This window comes from Zingiber officinale, chromosome 7A, assembly GCF_018446385.1.
Source record: "Zingiber officinale cultivar Zhangliang chromosome 7A, Zo_v1.1, whole genome shotgun sequence".
NCBI lineage: Eukaryota > Viridiplantae > Streptophyta > Magnoliopsida > Zingiberales > Zingiberaceae > Zingiber > Zingiber officinale.
In genome coordinates, this window is record NC_055998.1 from 140,462,992 (window position 1) to 140,482,339 (window position 19,348).

Sequence of the window (19,348 nt, forward strand, 5' to 3'; positions counted from 1 at the left end):
CCTGACTCACTTGAACTTTCCTTTGCCAACATGCGGTCCTCCTTGATCCACTTGGACTTTCCTTTGCTAACATATGGTCCTCCTTGATCCACTTGGATTTTACCCTTTCATAACACTTGAGTTAGGACATTGTCTTACCTAACCTCCAGTTAGGATTTTTCCAGTTAAGTACTTGATTTTCCATAACATATTTGACCTCTGCTTATATTTTATCTAACGATATTATTCAAACATCGAAACTCAAATTTGAATCCACTCAAATTTGAATCCACTCGAGTTTAGTTAAAGGGTAACCTTAATCAAAGATGATTAGATCAATAATCTCTCAACATGTGGCGGTGACGTTGACAGTTGCTGCCACGTATAAAATTCAAAATTCCACAAATTCGTCAAGGCATGCACATAATGTCAATCTTTACTAATAAAAAAACAAAGAGGCCGAGGAGGAATTGCTAAAAAAAAATAATAATAAACTGCGAATTCATCAACTAAAAACAAACAATATAATCGAGGCAATCATTCTCGTAAAATGAGTGTTTTAACAATAATTTCAGTAATAATTAAAAAAAAAAATGGATCAACTCCTATTAGGTCGTATTTACCGTCTCCACGGATAAGGGAATAAAAAACGACAATATTACATCATAATCTTGTGCTTGTCGTTGCTTTATAGTATCCACACTAACACTAAATATTTTTCCCAAATATTTATGGTCCCCATCTTCACATCATCACTTAAATATTTCACTCCTCAAATATCTCAAATCTCACAATCAAATATCCCCTCAACCAAATATTTATGGGTCCCACCTACCAAATATCTTACTCTCAAATATCTCAAATTATATAATAAAATATCTCAAAAAAGGTAATCATTACCCCTTATGGGGCCCACTTGCATGCCACCTAGAATGAAATCACCGGGCATAAAGTTATGCCCGGTGATTTCTATCCACCTCTCAAATATCCCCCATAATGGGAGGATATTTGGAGAAATATCTCCTCCAAATATCGCCCATTGGAGACATAGGCGGAGCCAGCACAGGCCCAGTGTGGGCAGCTAGCTGCCCACACTGAGCCAGGACCCACTTAAAAAATATTATTAGGAAAAAAACAGATGATGCAGATGAAAAAAAAAAAGAAAAAGCACCTATTCATTTTGCAATATTTGATGCATGTTAATTACATTTTTTTGCAATCCCAAATTCTTTATAAAATTTCATTGCACTTCAAATACATTATTGCACAAAAACATTAATTTTTTACATTTTTTTTTCTGTTGTTGGACCTAAGCACCGAAACCACCCTTAATTTTATGATTCTCTCCTCTAGTATTTGCTGTTTCCTAACTAAACAGCATAACAAGCATATGCAGTATGCCGAAAGCAAGATACATGTTGATACACTTCTTTTCTTGTTGTGTTTTCCATACAAGTATAAGAAAATTAAAACATTAGGCAGATGACGCCAAAAAAAAAAGACAGATGATGAAAAAAAATTTAGCAAGATACACGATGACATGACTTGTAAAACGGAGAGCTTTAGTTGCTTCACTGTTGTTGGGCTGCTGTCGGAACTGGACGAGGCACCCTCCGCAACATGTCCGTCAGCAGTAGCTGCAATTGCCTACACTAAACCAATATCCTAGCTCCACCCCTGATTGGAGATGCCCTTAGAGACCATTGCTCTCCGTCTGGCGTATTGCTCCACGGTGGTGTAGAGCTAGAGAAACGTGAAGAGAATAATCGGTTGATATGGACAAGGAGAAATTCACATCATTCTTGATGCAATCGCTGAATCTATTTCCTTCTCACGATTCATGCTTGTCGATAGAAAATAGATTAACTTCCTCATTGTTGAAAATTGACAGTGATTCAGATTGCATGAGATGAAGCACCGCTCTTAAAAAACTCACTCTTGTATTCATAAGATATGTTACAAGGAGAGTATTACAAAGAGGAATAAAAAACTTCTCTCATAAGAAGGGAAGATTGTCCCTCTTGTTTGAGGATAAGAAACGTGGAGAAGGAGATGCTTAGCCTTTTTGTAGAAAATAGAAAATAGAAAAATAGAAAAATAGAATTTCTTAATTCATCCAATGAGAGATGCAACTCCCATTTTATAAGGGATGAAATGATTATTTAGTTGTTGTCATCCAGCCAAATATTAATTGTATTATAACCAAAATAATGGCAAGAAATTAATGGTTGATGTGGCACCAATTAATAGCTGATAAACTTTCCAAAAGAAGTCGATTTGACAACCAAACAATGGCTAGGTGGCTGGCCAAATAATGATTTGCATAATGGTGGATTTCCATCTGTTGTATCTTCCTTATTTTCAACACTCTCCCTCAAGTTTGGCGAATAGATATCCATGGAGCCCAACTTGGTGAGGATGTTCTGCATATGGTTAATTGTAGTCCCCTTAGTGAAGATGGCAGCAAGTTGCTCATGACTTCGTATATAAGGAGTGATTATGGTTTTGTCTTCTATCTTTTGAAGCACAAAATGACAATCAACTTCGATGTGTTTGGTTCGCTCATGAAAGACTAGATTTGAAGCAATATGGATGGCTGATTGGTTGTCGCAATATAGTTTAATAGGAGTGGTGACCATAAATCCCAACTCTTCGACTAAAGCCTTCAACCAGACTATTTCACTAGTTGCAGTTGTCATTGCCTTATATTCTGCCTCTGCGCTTGATCTAGATACAACTGATTGCTTTTTACTTTTCCAAGATATTAGATTTCCTCCAACAAACATGCAGTACCCTGTAGTTGATTTTCTGTCTTGAGTGTCTCCAGCCCAGTCTGCATCACAGTAGCCCACAATCTCTGAGCTTTTGTTGTTCTTCATGCATATCCCTCTTCCTGGAGATTGTTTGAGATATCTGAGGATCCTTTCAATGGCCTTCCAGTGGCTCATCTTAGGTGCGTGCATATGCTGGCTGATTTGGCCAACTGCATATGCAATATCTGGTCTGGTAATAGTCAGGTAGATGAGTTTGCCAACCAACCTCTGGTACCTCTGTATGTCATCAAAAGGCTCATCCTTATCTTTCTCTTCATTATACGTAGAGAATGGACTGTTGGCTGGCTTTGCTCCCAGCTTATCTGTCTCCTGTAAAAGGTCAAGAGCATATTTTCTTTGGGATAGAACTAGCCCTTTAGGGGAATAGACTAATTCTATACCTAGAAAATACTTTAATTTTCCCAAATCTTTAATTTCAAATTTAGACATTAAGAAATTTCTAGCTTGATTAATGCAGTTCATACTACTTCCAGTAATAATTATGTCATCTATGTATATAAGTACTATAGTGGTTTCCCTATCATTATTTTTAATAAAAAGAGAAGAATCACTATAACATTTTCTAAAATTGAGACAAATAAGTGCAGAACTTAATTTTGCATACCAAGCTCGAGGAGATTGTTTCAACCCATAAATAACCTTTCTTAGTCGACAAACCTTTCCTTCCTCTCTTGAATGAATCCCTTGAGATAATTGCATATATACTTCTTCTTCTAACTCCCCCTGGAGAAAGACATTTTTGACGTCCATTTGATACATTGACCATCTATTGTTGGTGGCCAATGATAAAAGAACCCTTACTGTGTTCATTTTAGCCACAGGAGCAAATGTTTCTATATAATCGACACCGTAAGTTTAAGTGTATCCTTTGGCCACTAGTCTGGCTTTAAAGCGATCTATTGAACCGTCGCTTTTATGTTTGACTTTGTAGATCCATTTACACCCTACTGTCTTTTTGCCCTCGGGTAAGGCTGTAATTTCCCATGTTTTATTTTTTATAAGGGCATCTAGCTCTTCTTGCATTGCCTTTTTCCATTCTGGATTTTTATTGGCTTCATTATAATTCTTGGGTTCCTGTACTTGATCAATGTCACTCAAGAATACTTGATGACTTAGGGAAGTATTATTAGTAGTATAATAATTAGCAATTGGATGAGATATAGCTTTAAGATTGTAATAATCTACCCATTTAGATGAAGGGAACATTTGCCTCGTGGATCTTCTAAGGGAAGGTAGAGTTGAACCAGAAGTTTCATTTTTTGACGGTGTTGAGAAACTTTGAGATTGATCTCTCTCTTGCTCATTTCTTGTTTCAATCTCTAAGGAGTTTGGTTCATTATTTTCTCTTTGTTCAAGAGTGTTGTGTCTTCCTTCCTCAGAGTTTGTAATATTTTCCTCCTCGCTTGATTGTGGAGGAAGAATAGTTGCCTCTTCTGGAGTATATAGGAACATTTGAAAAGTCCTCTTTTTCTTGTTCTTGCTCCTTTTCTTGACCTGCAAAGTAAAACTCATTTTCTACAAATATCACATCCTTCGATGTGTATACTTTATTAGTAACATGATCATGACATATATATCCTTTCTGAAATGAACCATATCCAATAAAAACACAACGTCTACCCCTTTTATCGAGTTTGTCCCTAAGTTGTTCAGGTACATGAACATAACAAACACAACCAAATACTTTCAAGTGTGAGATGTTTGGTTTAATGTTAGTGAGTAGTTCCAAAGGAGATTCACCTTTGAGAACTCTGGAGGGTAAATAATTGATAAGATGAGCAGATGTATTAACTGCATCACTCCAATAACTTTTTGAGATGTTTGCATGAAATAGAATGGTTCTAGCTATTTCTAATAGGTGTCGATTCTTTCTTTCTGCTACGTCATTTTGTTGTGGGGTATACGGACAAGATGTTTGATGAATAATCCCCCTTTCTTCTAGATAATTTTTAAATTTATGACTCATATATTCTCCTCCATTATCAGTTCTAAGTATTTTGATATTAGCATTATATTGCTTAGAAGTGTATTGAAAGAAATGCTTAAATGCCTCGAATGCTTGTCCTTTAAATGTAAGCATGTATGTCCAAGTGTACCTAGTTACATGATCAATAAAAGATATAAAATATTTAAAACCTTTTCTAGACACAATTGGAGAGGTCCATATATCAGAGTGAATAAGATCAAAGGCATTTTTATATATTGTTTCAGAAATAGGATAGTACGTTCGAGTCTCCTTTCCAAAAATACAAGCTTCACATGATCTTTCTTCATAAATTTTAGATGGGAACAATTTTTGTAAGGCTTGTTTATGTGGGTGACCTAATCTAGCATGCCATAAAGAATAATTATCTGTTTGAGATGTTGTGAGTGCATGACTATGTTGGTCCAAAAAATAAAGATTATTTCTTCTGGATCCATTACCAATCACCTTGTTCGTTTTGAGATCCTGAAAAGTAACAAAGTTAGAATCAAAAACAACCTTGCAATTATGATCTTTAGTGATTTTGCTAATGGATAGTAGATCAGAAGTAAATTGAGGAACATATAATGCATTAGTATTTTTTCCAAAAAGTTCTATCTCTCCTAGTTCTTTAATTTTTAAATTATGTCTGTTAGCTACTTTTACTGTCATATGGTTGACTAGTTGTTTGAGATTACTAAGTTTATTTTTATCCCTTACCATATGATAATCACAACCTGAATCAATTAGCCAACTTTGAGAACTAAAAAATTTAGAAGAGTTTGAGCAATTACCTTGATCATTTATAGATGTTTTTACTTGCTCGAGTAGTTTTGAGATGTCATTGATGGTGATTTCCAGAGTTGCAATCTTGGCCGAGTTGTGGGATGATTAATCCTTTTTCTTTAAGTGATTAGGCCTTAGGTGTGGATGAAGTCGCCAACATTTTTCCTTTGTGTGATTCAACTTCTTGCAGTATCCACACACAACTTTGGATCCTTGGACTTTATTCGCCTTTTGTTCTTCTAGGTCTATATTGAAGCCATGACCCTTTGATTGTGAGGCTTCAAGTCTCATTCTTGTTGCAGCTCTTTGAATCATAGCCCTGACCTCTTGATAGGGAGGAAAACTTTTCATCCTCAGAATCTCTTGACGTAGAGGAGCATAAGTTTTTTCTAGCGACATTAGAAGGCCAAATATCATATCTTCCTCTCTTTGTTGTTGTAAAACTTTGAAGTCAGTTGTAATCGACCTCAAAGTATTATATTCATTCCATAGATCTTCGTAGTCACCAAATAGTTGAGAAAGAATCTTTTCTTCCTTTTTGATATCTGCAATTTTTCTTTTAATTTCGAAGATCCTTCCCAGATTTGATTCTTGTCCATACAAATTACTCATTTGTTCCCAGAGGACCTTCGACGTTGGGGCACAAGTGACCATTGTTCTATGAGTTTTATCAATAGAATTTGATAGGAGAATAAATACTTCATCATCCTTCTATTTCCAAGCTTCGAAAGAAAGGTCCGACTCTGCAGGAGGATCATTTGTAATATACTTCAAAAGCTTCCTTGAGTTTAAAGATCTCTTAATATAAGTGACCCAAGAGAAGTAATTAGATGAATTGAGAATCATAGATGAAAAAAATATAAGGTTGTGCTGAACTTGCTTGCAAATCTCCCATATTTGTACAACGTATAAAGGTTCGTCAAGGTTGATCGAACTAGTGCCCAGAATAAGCTTGCAACGTCCTATCGGAATCAATCAACTTGCTTTGATACCATGTTGAAAATTGGCAATGATTCAGATTGCATGAGATGAAGCGCTGCTCTTAAAAAACTCACTCTTGTATTCATAAGATATGTTACAAGGAGAGTATTACAAAGAAGAATAAAAAACTTCTCTCACAGTAAGGGAAGATGCCCCTCTTGTTTGAGGATAAGAAATGTGAAGAAGGAGATGCTTAGCCTTTTTGTAGAAAATAGAAAATAGAAAAATAGAATTTCTTAATTCATCCAATAAGAGATGCAACTCCCATTTTATAAGGGATGAAATAATTATTTAGTCATTGTCATTCAGCCAAATATTAATTATATTATAGTCAAAATAATGACAAGTAATTAATGACTGATGTGACATCAATTAAAAACTGATAAACTTATCAAAAGAAGTTGATTTGACAGCTAGATGACTGGCTAAATAATAATTTATATAATGATAAATTTTCATCTATTTTATCTTCCTTATTTTCAACACTCACGACTAAAAAAAATATAATTTTACGTAAAAATTTAACAGTTCTGCTTTAGAGTTACTACTCGTGTCCAATGCCTCAACCTTGTCTTAACATGCTGCGGACTGTCCCCTGTAAAAATGTAACATTACAAATTGATCAAAAATGGCAATTTTAAAGTATATGCATGATATTGAAATGCAATATTTTGAAATTACAGGGCCAATTGAAAAAATATATATATGGGCGTGGGGTAAAATGAAATTTTAACAGAATCGAACCTGGATTGAAAATCTTCCAATCGTCGGCCGCCACGTGTTCTTTCGCGGGCTAGCGTGCCCGCCGAGCGTCGACGACGACGAGGAGGTTCCGGTGGAGCCGGGGCTCGGCGGCGTCGTGAGCTTCGGGTCCGACATCTGGCGGTTCACGACGGAGTAGAGGTTGAGCGCCGGCAGAGTCCCGCAGAGGTCCTTCCCGCCGGCCTCCTCGCTGAACCCGAACCCGAGGTCGATCGAAAGAGCCTCCTTTTTCCCCATTACCGCACCCTCCACCGCGGCGGATGGCGTCGTCGGCCAAGTAATTCAGCCAAGTCGGCGGCCTCTGTTCCAACTCCAGAACCTCCTCCTCGTCCGTCTCCCCCTCCGACGAAGACGACACCTGAAGCAGCTGACGCACCAACTTGCTATTCTCCATTAATCAAAAATGTATTTATTTACTGCTCCCGATCAAATTAATTACTATCCTCCCTCCCTGTCTCTGATATATGTCGCCGGAGAGTTTGTTTCTCCGCCGGAGAAAGAGGGCAGATAGGAAACGGCTACCGCTGCAACTACTTCGTCAATTGATTGCGCCTTGAACTTGTTCAGGCGAATCGAGTTATTTAAGGCGGTGGCGGAGCAACTATTTATTTCACTATCGCTATTTTTGCTGGCCATGTCTATTTGCGCGCCGAATGTCGGACCAGTCGAGGCAGAATTTGTCCAAATTGAACAATCAACATTTTCCCACATAAACTTTTTACTGCTTATTTAAGGGTGTAACGGATGTATTAAATTTAAGATTAATGTAGCCGAGTGAAACGTTGGCATTTCACAGTTGGCGAATAATGATCATTAATATTGCTCATTGGTCTGAGCTCCTATATAAGGAGGTTGTGACTACAAGCAAAAGGTTATGTACATATAAAAGCAGCAGCAGAAGCTCTCCACCAACGTTTTCCTTTTTCTCTGTCGTGCATCTCTTACTAGGCGAAGTGCCAGTGATAGCAGTCGGGTACCTCTTAGTTCGCTGTGACTATAAGTGTTTGGTGGGAATCATAGTTCACCGTTGTATCTTGGAAAACAGACTACCCAAGAAAGCATCGAAGCACAGTCGGAGGTGGGACGAATCTGTTTCAAAGAAACTGCATATTGCAGGCCTCGGTTCACACGTCCAGCCGCTCGCATCGCTCGCCCGGTCGTAGCGCCTGCCCGGTCGCATAGCCCGCTCGACCACTCGCTCATCGACCGCTCTCTCGCTAACTTGCTCAGCCGTTCATTCACTAGCTCTCTCGACCGATCATTCACTCACCCACTCACTCACTCGGTTAGCCAGAAAATTATAGTTAATCTTACAACTAATTATTAACCCTTCAGCAACTACAGTGAATCGTGTCTTGTTCCTTTCAGTTATCTTATACCCACTTGGTTCAGACCATGATCTATGTGTCTGCCACCACTAGACTGACTACGTCAGACCTAACCCAAGTAATACTTCCTCATTCTACAGATTCAAATTACTCGTACATGTGTCCAAGAGTTATTAATACCCCAAGGTAGTTTTGATGTGATCAACCAAGTCAGATTAGGTCCTGTTGTCATTTAACCATTGTGTCTAAGTGTACAAAAACATAAAAGTACTGGAAGTCGAGCGAAAGACGCAGCTAGCGAGAAGGACGACACAGGAGAGAGCCGACGGACTTGGTGCATTCGAAGGATGATGTGTTGCGGAAGATTATGCTAGTGGACAAGAAGGAGGCGCATAGTTTTTCTGAGGGACAAGAAGCCAGAGCGGAAGATTGCTCGAAGGCCGAAAAATAGGTTCGAGTGAGCCCTATTTCGGATGGCCGAAATCACCCAAGTGAGCAGAGCTAAAGTGGAAGATCCGGACCGATTTGACTGAAACCGGAGGGGAAGACCGGGACAAAAAGTCAACAAAATGTTGACTTTTCGAATCCGGGGGCCCGGAACCCTTCCCCGTGCCCAGAGCAGGTTTTTATCTGGAACGCGACATGGAACGTTTCGTTGTGTCAAGGATAAAAGTTTATCCCCCCAGGCGCCCCAACCAGGGCTATAAATACAGCTCTGGTCCTAGAAGCTTAGATAGAACACTTGTAAACGCTTCTAGTTTATTCTACTACTTGTTTGTGAGCCAACAATGTTGTAAGAGGCTTCTCTGCCTGAATGAGACTTTGATAGTGAGCTTCTACTTCCTTGGATTAACAACCTCTCCGGTTGTAACCCAGTAAATCTCGTTGTGCTTCTTCTTTCTAGTTTCTTATTTATTTTATGCAAGTGTTAGTTTAATTAAGCTATAATGTTTGAGGAAGGTTCGTGTTATTTTTTGCAGGGCTATTCACCCTTCTCTAGTCGGCCGCCAAGGGACCTACAATTGGTATTAGAGCGGGTTCGCTGTAGGAGGACTAACTGCCGAATGAAGCACATGAGATGGCCAGACCGAGCATCAACCCACTGAAGTTCGAGGGGGAATTCGGGAGCTGGAAGAAAAAGATAGAGGTATTTTTTAAAATATATTTTGAATTATTAATAATTATGAAATATGGTTTTGTAGCCCCGAAAGATAAAGAAGAATATCAATGGACGAAGAAGGAGCAAGCCGACTTCATGGCAAACGGTAAAGTAGAATTTCATCTGCTTAGCGTTTTACCACCTCAAGAAGTCAATCGTATTAGAGCCTACGAGTCAGCCAAGGTGCTTTGGAAGAAATTCTTGGAACTACACGAAGGGACCTCAGAAGCAAAACTAGTGAGACGGGACCCACTCCAGAACCAGATTAGCAACCTCCAGTTAGAAAAAGGTGAAGCCGTCACACACCTCAACTCAAGAATCAAGGAACTCATCATCGGACTTACGAATCTCAGAGAAAAATTAAGCAACCGAGATTTGCTAAGGTACGCGCTTAACGCATTTCCTAAAACTACTGAATGAGCATCATTAGTAGATGTTTATTATATATCTAAGGATCTAAAATCAAGTACTTTAGAAGAAATGTTTTCAACTTTTGAAGTCCATGAAATGAGATGTGCATATTTAAAGAAGGAGCCAAAGCACAATATTGTCTTAAAGGCAAAGATGGGCGAACGAGTTTCTGAATCTTTTCTCAAGGACGATGAATGATATTCATGGTAAGTAGATTTAAAAAATTATTTTAATTTAATAAATTTAATCAAGTATAGGGTACAAAAAGAAAAAGAAAGGTAAAGTGCTACCACTACAATGAAGAAGAGTACGTGAAAGATAACTACCCAAAATTGAAGAACAAGGACAAGAATAAGAAAAATAACAAAAAGGCATCCTAGAACAAGTATAAAACTCTAAAGGAGACATGGGAGGAAATGTCGTTCGAATAAGAGATCGAAGCAATCGCTGGACTTGCGCTAGTAGCAAGTCACCAAGAAGACGAAGAAAAAGCAAGCTCGTCCGAAATGAGTATTGAGAACATCGATGAAAGGAGAGCGACATCGGAAGAAAGTAGCACTTTGGGGGGAGCTTCAGTTTGCGAGATCGACAAGGTAAGTCAGGTACAATCTTTTCCTCCTGACAAGTCATTTCAGTTTATAAAACTATTATCGAAAAATTACTGTAAATTAAAAAAAGAAAATAAAGAGTTAAAATCAACTTTAGCTATATCTTGTCAATTAGAAGATCTTGACAAGATTAAAACTGAAAATGAACAACTGAAAATAGAAATAGACAATCTTGAAAATTTGAAAATTGAGAATGCAAATTTAAAGGATCAAATAGGAAATTTAAAAAATTTTGCATGTTTAAATTTGTGTGCTTCAACTTTCAGGAACTATAAAGATTAAATTGGCAATTTAGGTATTATAAGGGGAAAATTAGAAAATTATCTAAAATGTATATTTCTTAGAAATTTTTAATTAACTAAGTAGGAAGGAACCTATATTAGGTTTCGAAAACATGCTTAAGTTAATTTTTTTTAGGCTTTCAGAGAGATAGTTAAATATTTAATTTCTTTAAAAGGTTTTGTCTAGAAAGTAGTTATTATTCTAATATCCAAGAAAGTCTAGTACCTCGTGACAACTTGGAAGCCAATTACTGAAATAAAATATTTAATTGACTAACTGTGAAACATTTAATCAATTTAACTTATGCTTTAAATAGTTTGTCAAAATTTCTATTAGAAAAATTTGGATAGTTAAAATTTATTTAATAAAAATTATATTTGTTAGAGTTATTTTAGCAAATTTATTTTTTTATGAGACTTTATCTAAACAATCCGTTAGAAAATTTCATGAATTAGTTATCCAAATATAAAACTTTTAAAAATCTGTTTAAAATTCAACTTTTTGTGAAAATTTTTCTTATTTTTCCTTAGACTTTAAGTTTAGATCTTCCAAAGTCATTTTAAAAGTACTATATTTAATGTGATCAAAGGGGGAGAAAGAAAGATTAAGTCTAAGGGGAGGGTAATTTAATTTTTTGCACATTGTTGAGTTATAAATTTATTACCTTGTTATTATTTCTTTATGTTTGTTTACCCTAACTTAATTTGGGTTGTTCATATCAAAAAAGGGGAGATTATTAGTACCCCAAGGTAGTTTAGATGTGATTAACCAAGTTAGGTTATGTCCTATTGGTATTTAACCCTTGAGTCTAAGTGTGTAGAAACTAAGGAGCACAGGAAGTTGGGCGAAAGACGCAACTAGCAAAAAGGACTACAAGGGAGAGAGCCGACGAGCTCGGTGCATCCGAAGGAGGAGATGCTACGAAAGAGTACGCTAGCAGACGAGAAGGAGGCGCACGGTGTTTCTGAGGGATGAGAAGAGGGAGTGGAAGTTTGCTCGAAGGCTAAAAAATGGATTCAGGTGAGCTCTATTCTGGATGACCAAAATCACCCAAGCGAGTGGAGCCGGACCGGAAGACCCGGACCAATGCGAGCGGAATCGGAACGGAAGACCAGGACTTTCTGAATCTGGGCGCCTGGAGCAAGTGTTTATCTAAAACATGACATGGCATGTTTCGTTGTGACGGGGATAAAATTTTATTCCCCCAAGCGCCTGGAACCCTTCCAGGCGCCCCGACTAGGCCTATAAATACGGCCTTGGTCCCAGAAGCTTAGATAGAACACTTGTAAATGCTTCTAGTTTATTCTACTACTTGTTAGTGAGCCATCAATGTTGTAAGAGGCTTCTCCGCCTGAAGAAGACTTTGATAGTGAACTTCAACTTCCTTGAATTAACAACCTCCCCAGTTGTAACCAAGTAAACCTCATTGTGTCTCTTCTTTCTAGTTTCTTATTTATTTTATGCAAGTGTTAGTTTAATTAAGATGTAACGTTTGAGAAAGGTTCGTGTTATTTTTTGCAGGGCTATTCACCCCCCTCTAGCCAGCCGCCAAGGGACCTACAAGAGTCTCACACTCTTAACATGTGTTGCTTTGGCAAAAGATTTTGAGTAATAATCCTAGCGAGTGGCTATAGAGTATACTTCTCCTCACAAGGAGCGGTGAATCCTCTGTAGGCTATCTAAACATCTTCGGGAATTTCAACTTATAACCAATCATCCCGGGTCCATACCTCAAGGAGATGCTTGCTTAAGATGTCAAAGTATAAGTTTCCATGACCAAGATGACTTGTATACCTCAAGTCAAAGGAAACTTGCAGTCGAGCTGCAGTAAGAGTTTCACAGACATATCCATATATATAGATAATCATATGAAATATTACAGCGAGTCATTCTAATGAACTAGTTACCATACATCCTAATATCTCTAGATAGTGAGAAAACAATTGCTTGACGAATTAAGGAGTATAACCCGTGCTAGCCTTACAGAATTGATGATGTCCGAATGTATCAATTCGACGACTAGGGAAATTCTAATATGCTCACAATTATACATGTAGAGATAATCACTAGTTGTGATCCAATCACAATTTCTCTCATGTTATGAATTGTATTGCAGACATTCAGTAAATGAGTTTAAGACAATCAAATATATAATATGCACTCAAATAGTAAATTTATATTTAGTAAAAACTATAAGACGATTGCCTTAGGACATCCCTTAAAATCTAACACTCTTCCAGCGGTTTCAAAAGAGATTTATAGTGGATTGCCTATTGATATGGTCTAAGAGATCGTGAGTCTTAGAGTAGGAGTCGCTGAAGGCTTTCAACTAAGTAATCGGCCGAATCTCGTGTCTGCTTCTCATGTTTGTGTTTCTTTCTTTCCATTGCACTTTGTTTTAAATTATTAAAAGACTATGTTTTTATAAAAAAAAAAAAACATGTGATTCATCCTCCCCTCCCATGTGTGCACCGATCCTACAAGATTTAGATCCATCTACCTCCTCCTTAGCCATTAATGACATGAAGTTGATTTGGTCCGGCTCTTCTGAGTCTGATTCTGAGGATGACTCTGGGGATTCAAATTTGGATTTGAACTCAAGTTCGACTTGGTCTTCTAGCTTTAACAAGTTCTTGTAAAGCTCGATCAATCGAGTCTAAATTTTATAGGCATTTTTGTACTTTGCTAATATACACCAGATCTCATTAGGCAAAATATTAATTAACATATTGATTACTTTTATGTTTGCCTCTGGGTCTCGAGAAGATTTTTTAATATTAACAAATTGTCAAAACTGTTACTTTCTAAAAATCATTCCATTGTTTGTTGGTGCGGTAAGCATCCGACAATCGAACCGAAGTTTTGATAATGACAAAGGGTTCAAAGTTAAGGTTATTTGTGATCTAACATGTTTGAATGAGTTTGCAAAAAAGTCCTAAGTTTACTTAGGCAAAAGTTCTAACTACGATTAGGCAGGTGGAAAACCCTAGGGGGTGGTAACCCTAGGCGGAAAGTTTTGGTGGGTCGAGGGCTTCAGACAAAAGTCCTAGAGTCGAGGACTTTAGGTGGAAAGTCCTGGTGTCGCGACCAGGTGAGAGACTGGGTGGGTCGTGGAGCGGGCGTCTAGCAAAAAGTCTTGGAGCCTCGGGCGCTGAGCAAAAGTCCACTCGGTCTGGAAAATTAGTCTGGTAATAGGTATACTCTCTTGAGTGGAGTAGGTGATGACGCGTTCCCCTGTGAGGGAACAGTAGGCGTCGGTTCGACCTAGGGTTTTCTGTTGAAAATCTGAAGTCAGAACCGGACAATCTGATGACTGTCAAATATGTATCTTAACCTTATTGTATTATGTCTAACTCTGTTTTGCAGGAAATATTTTGTATTTTGCACTAATGCATCTTGCAGGGAGCAAAAAAGATGTAAAGCCTTGGATGAATAGTACCCATGGCACCCTCCATGGAGCTTAGAGGCGCCTCGGGGCACTAGTCGAACACCTCCGCGTAACAGGGCAGAGGGCACCCTCTATGGAGTTGAGGGCGCCCTGGACACAGGTGGAGGGTGCCCTCCATGCGGTTGGAGGCGCCCTCAGATAGATAAGCGGCGAAGAAGTCAGGGCTTATCTATGTTGCGGAAACGGTGGGGTTGAGGGCACTCTCCATGGGTTTGGAGGCACCCTCTACACATTTTATAAGCAGGCTCTGAGCAGTAGCTTAGGACAACAACGAAAACATGATTCATCTTCCGTGCATTGCTCAAAGACCGATAAAGCTGTAGCAAGACACCGACGACCTGAAGTTTCGAATTTCCTATTCTTAAGTTGTTGGTATATGTTCTTACTGTACTTAATTGTTGTACTCTAAACTGTAACTTTTGCAAACTTATAGTGATTGCCCAAAGTAAATGCTCAACGAGTGTAGGCCTTGTAGTAGGAGTCGCCCCAGGCTCCGAACCAAGTAAAAAACTTGGTGTTTGCATGTTTGCAATTATTTTATATATTTCCACTGCATTTTACTCTTAGTTTTCTGAAACGTAAGTGAAAGTTATGAGCGTTATTCACCCTCTCCCCTTTAGCACTTTCGATCTAACAATTGGTATCAGATAAGGGTCGCTTTGAATTGGTGAAACCACCATTCAAGTTATTTTTCGTGGTAGTTTTCAATTTTTCAGAGTCGATCAGAATCGGTAAAATTGTTGTCTTCTGATCTAGTTTTACCGCAATCGAGTTTTTCTCTCGAAGTTGGTGCAACACCACTTGAGTTCGTGTCTTTATTTCTCTTCATCCCACACTACTAAATCCAATACCTAGTCTTGGAACCAAATTCCTTGTTTTTTGTGTGCGAGATTTTTTTTTTAAGATGACCAATCAAGAAGGTTATAGCACAACCCGACCTCCACTCTTCACTGGTGAAGATTTCGGCTATTGGAAGGGTCGAATGGAGTCGTATCTTCAAACTCAGTTCGAGATGTGGATAATTATAAAAACTAGAATTACACTTCCACTCGACGGCTCGGGGAAACCACTTTCTTACGAGAACTGGGACGCAAGCATAATCAAGAAGGTTGAGGCCAATGCCAAAGCAACATGCACCCTTCAGTGTGGCCTAACAAAGGAGGAGCTGAACCAAGTCGGCCCGTTCTCAAGCGTGAAAGAGCTGTGGGAAAAACTGATCGAGCTACACGAGGGCACCTCTAATACAAAGGTAAGCAAACATGATTTGCTTTTAAATAAATTGTATAACATGAAAATGCAGGAACACTACAATAAAAATGTTAAAAGACAACACCCCTACGACAACGGTTTTAAGAGAAAGCGTTGCGTATTTGCTCAAAGACAACGATTTTTGCCAAAACCGTTGTCTTTAAACTCCCATTAAATATAAAAGACAACGGCTTTGGGAAAACTGTTGTCATTGAGCGATTTCTTTTTTAATCAACAACACTTTTTACAATGGTTTTCTAAATCCGTTGTCTTTAAGCGCCTTTTTAGCGGCTACGACAACAGTTTTGAAAATACCATTGTAATTGACTTTGGTCATTTTCCCTCTCGCTGTTTTGCTTTCCCTTGTTGTTTTCTTTTCGGCACCGTGTTTTCCCCTTCGCGTTCCCGAACTTAAGCCATTTTTCTTTCCCTCTCCTCATACAATCTCTTCACGCCACCGCTGGATCTTCCTCCACGATGGTATGCTCCTCTCGTTTCCTGGTGAGCGGGTTTCTGAGTTCGACGAGCCCCTTTGACCTTCCACTACTGCTTCTTTCGCTCGTGGAACCTTTTGATCGGACGAGGTATATTTCTTCGCCAAAGGTGGCACTCCTACTCCGTCGATTAATAACCTAGGTCTTGTCTTTTTTGGATTTGTGCTAGAGTCATAGTCAAGGTAGATTCATAACCTAGGTCTTGTCTTCGTTCATAAATTTTGTCTCAAAAAACGAAACCTTCTTTTGATTCCACTATGCTTGTATTTGCAAGCGCAACATTCTCTTTTCTTCTTCTTTTTAGCTTTTGATTTGTTTCATCATGCCCTTTGTCTGCTCATATGTCAAAGTTTGTGGTGTTTGATCTCTGAATGTGTCAGTTTTAAGCATCGATTTCTGTTTCTTATTCACTTTTATTGGTCGAAATAGTGTATTCGGATAGGTTTTCTAGGTCTTGCACGGCTCGCCACTTGATGGCCGGAGATGGAATTTGGGGGAACAGAAAATTGGTAGAAGGGAAATGAAGAAAGTCCTTCCTTTTTGTTTTGATTACTGATTGAAGTTTATAGTTGTTTTGCACATTATCCGTTTGATTGTTCTTCCTATTTCCATGAGTTTCTTGGCTTTTTGTTCTGTTCCATGTGAATGGAGTCGGTTTCTTGTGGTAATTTCTCAATACACTTTTAATTTTGTTCCCATTTGTCTAGTATTGTTGGTCATTGAGCTGGAGGGATATTAAATTGCCTAAGCCTTTAAAAATGAAATATTCTTTTGTCTTAAATGTCGTTTCCAGGAACAGCATCACGACCTAAGGCTGCTCCTAGTATGCTGCCTTGTCTTTTTTCTGTTATACATCTATAAAGCTCCTTCTTGTTGATTTGATGATACTATGATAACACAGCTATTAGGCAGAACACTAAAGGATAACATTTGTTTGCAAAAAATTTTCATATGATATCAACATTTAGCGCTTGTATTTATTTTGAAATATCTGTGAATTGGGGTGGTATATTATTAAAGAAACTTTAAAACCTCTAAATGCATGATTATGTTAACCAATGATGATTGATTAGGAAAAGAACCAAACATTTTTCCATCCAAGTTAGTATTGTTAATATTGATGGAACCTACGTTGTCAAATATGAACACCATAGGCTTATTTTCTTTTCTTAAAAAGAATTTGAGTATATAATTCAAGTATTCAGTTTATATGGGGAGTACACTGACTATAATTTGCATAATTTGAGTATATCATTTATGTATCCTATCTTATTACTTTTAAATTCCTAGATACTCAGTAGCCGCTCCTTTTTTTATAGCATTTTCCAAGTTGCATCCGTCAAAAATATTATTCCAGATCCAGATATATCTATCCAGGGGCGGATCCAGAATTTTAAATTGGGAGGGGGTTGCATACTAAGCGACAAAAATAATTATCGTTAGAAATTTGTACACCCTTGAACAACCTCCGAATACTCAATTTATAACTGAAATCGAAGTCAAAATTTACCTAGAAATCACCGTCCTAGGTTATCGTGATTGACAAGACAACAATAGCGAACAAGTTCAAATGTAGCTCCGACACGAAACAAGGGCCAACGACCCTTCTTAAGTTGCGATATTACTTCAAGATTTTGGTATCAAACTACCAATAGAAAATTTAGGTTGCGGACTTTCTAAATATATAATTAATTTTGAATTCTGACGATCCACGATGCTACAATTGACAATGAAAGCAACAACAATGATTTTGGTGTGAATTGGAAAAGATCGAGATGTCTAGCCATAGGAGAAAAAATGCCTATATCATAAATTAGAAAAAATTTCTATATAGTAATAAACTAATAATATTATTACTAATAATATTTGTATATTAAATTTAAATTTTTTTTCCAACATATAAATTAAAAAACACACAACAGAAATATTTTTCTCTAAAATTATATAGCATATTTAATATATATATTATTCGCATCAATTATATTAAAATATATTAAAAAGGAAGATTAATTTCATCATCTTGTACTCCTTCACCATTCTAATTATATCTGTATACTATATATATATATATATTTTGCATATATAAGGAGGATTTGCAGTATCTATCGGCATTGATGCTACTCCATATGAATATACAACATATCCCTCCCCTTGATATATATAAGAAGTTTCCTAGGAGCCTTGTGGTAATATTGCTCTGTTTCAGGCCAAAGCTTTCCGCTGCAGGAACAAAACCAAGAATTGGTTCTGATGATAGAGGCAATGCTATATTAGGTTTAATGCAAAACTTGTTTGTTGAAGGATTGGGTCCACAATGGATAAGGCCTGCACCACCGACGCTCCCAGTGTTAGATGGAGAAGTAAAAAATTTCACCTGAGACCTTGCGTGTTCAATTGTTTTCTCTAGTGTTATTAATCTGCAAATTCTTGTACAGCTTATATGGCTCAATCCTGACAGCAATCACGAGCTTTTGTGGGATTATGGCATGTGTGCTGACACCAGTCGAGGGGCTGCAGTGAGAGATTTGATTGATAAAGCATAAAAGGCCCACTTGCACCTGCCCAACAAGAGGTCATGTTCTTTTTCACGCTAACTAGGTAGCATCTGTTGGTCATAGTGGCCAATATTTCAGCTGTGCTCTATGAACATTATTAGTTGTTTTCCCTTCACCTATTCCAACATTTTGTGTATTAATGAAACAATATGGCCTTTCTTTTTGTTTCTTCTTGCAGCAATTTGTGTTAGAACTTGCAAAGGATGCGAAACTCATCTATCATTGTGGACTTACTCCTTCAAGCTACCGGTTTGTATTATTCTCATTATTATGTGATTTCTCATTTCAAATTTTGTGATGAGATTATATATGTTTTCTAGGATCTTGTTGAGCACAACTCACTTATAGCTGTTGAAGTTCTTTCAAAGTTGATGAATTCTCCTGAAATTTCAGAGTAAGATCTTTTGATATTTGTGCCAGTGATAAATATGTGGGTGATATGCCTGTTTTTTTTATCAGAATTTGGTTGGCAGGTATTTCACTGTTCTTGTGAATATGGAAATGAGTCTA

At 37.7% G+C, this 19,348-nt stretch overlaps 1 long non-coding RNA gene across 1 annotated transcript; it reads left to right on the top strand.

Annotated features, from left to right (window-relative positions):
* Positions 1 to 18,497: 18,497 nt before the first annotated feature.
* LOC122000572 lies at positions 18,498 to 19,077 on the top strand. The gene is made up of 3 exons (XR_006117176.1): positions 18,498 to 18,643; positions 18,719 to 18,855; positions 19,017 to 19,077. It is a non-coding gene; the product is annotated as an uncharacterized LOC122000572 (long non-coding RNA).
* Positions 19,078 to 19,348: the final 271 nt, after the last annotated feature.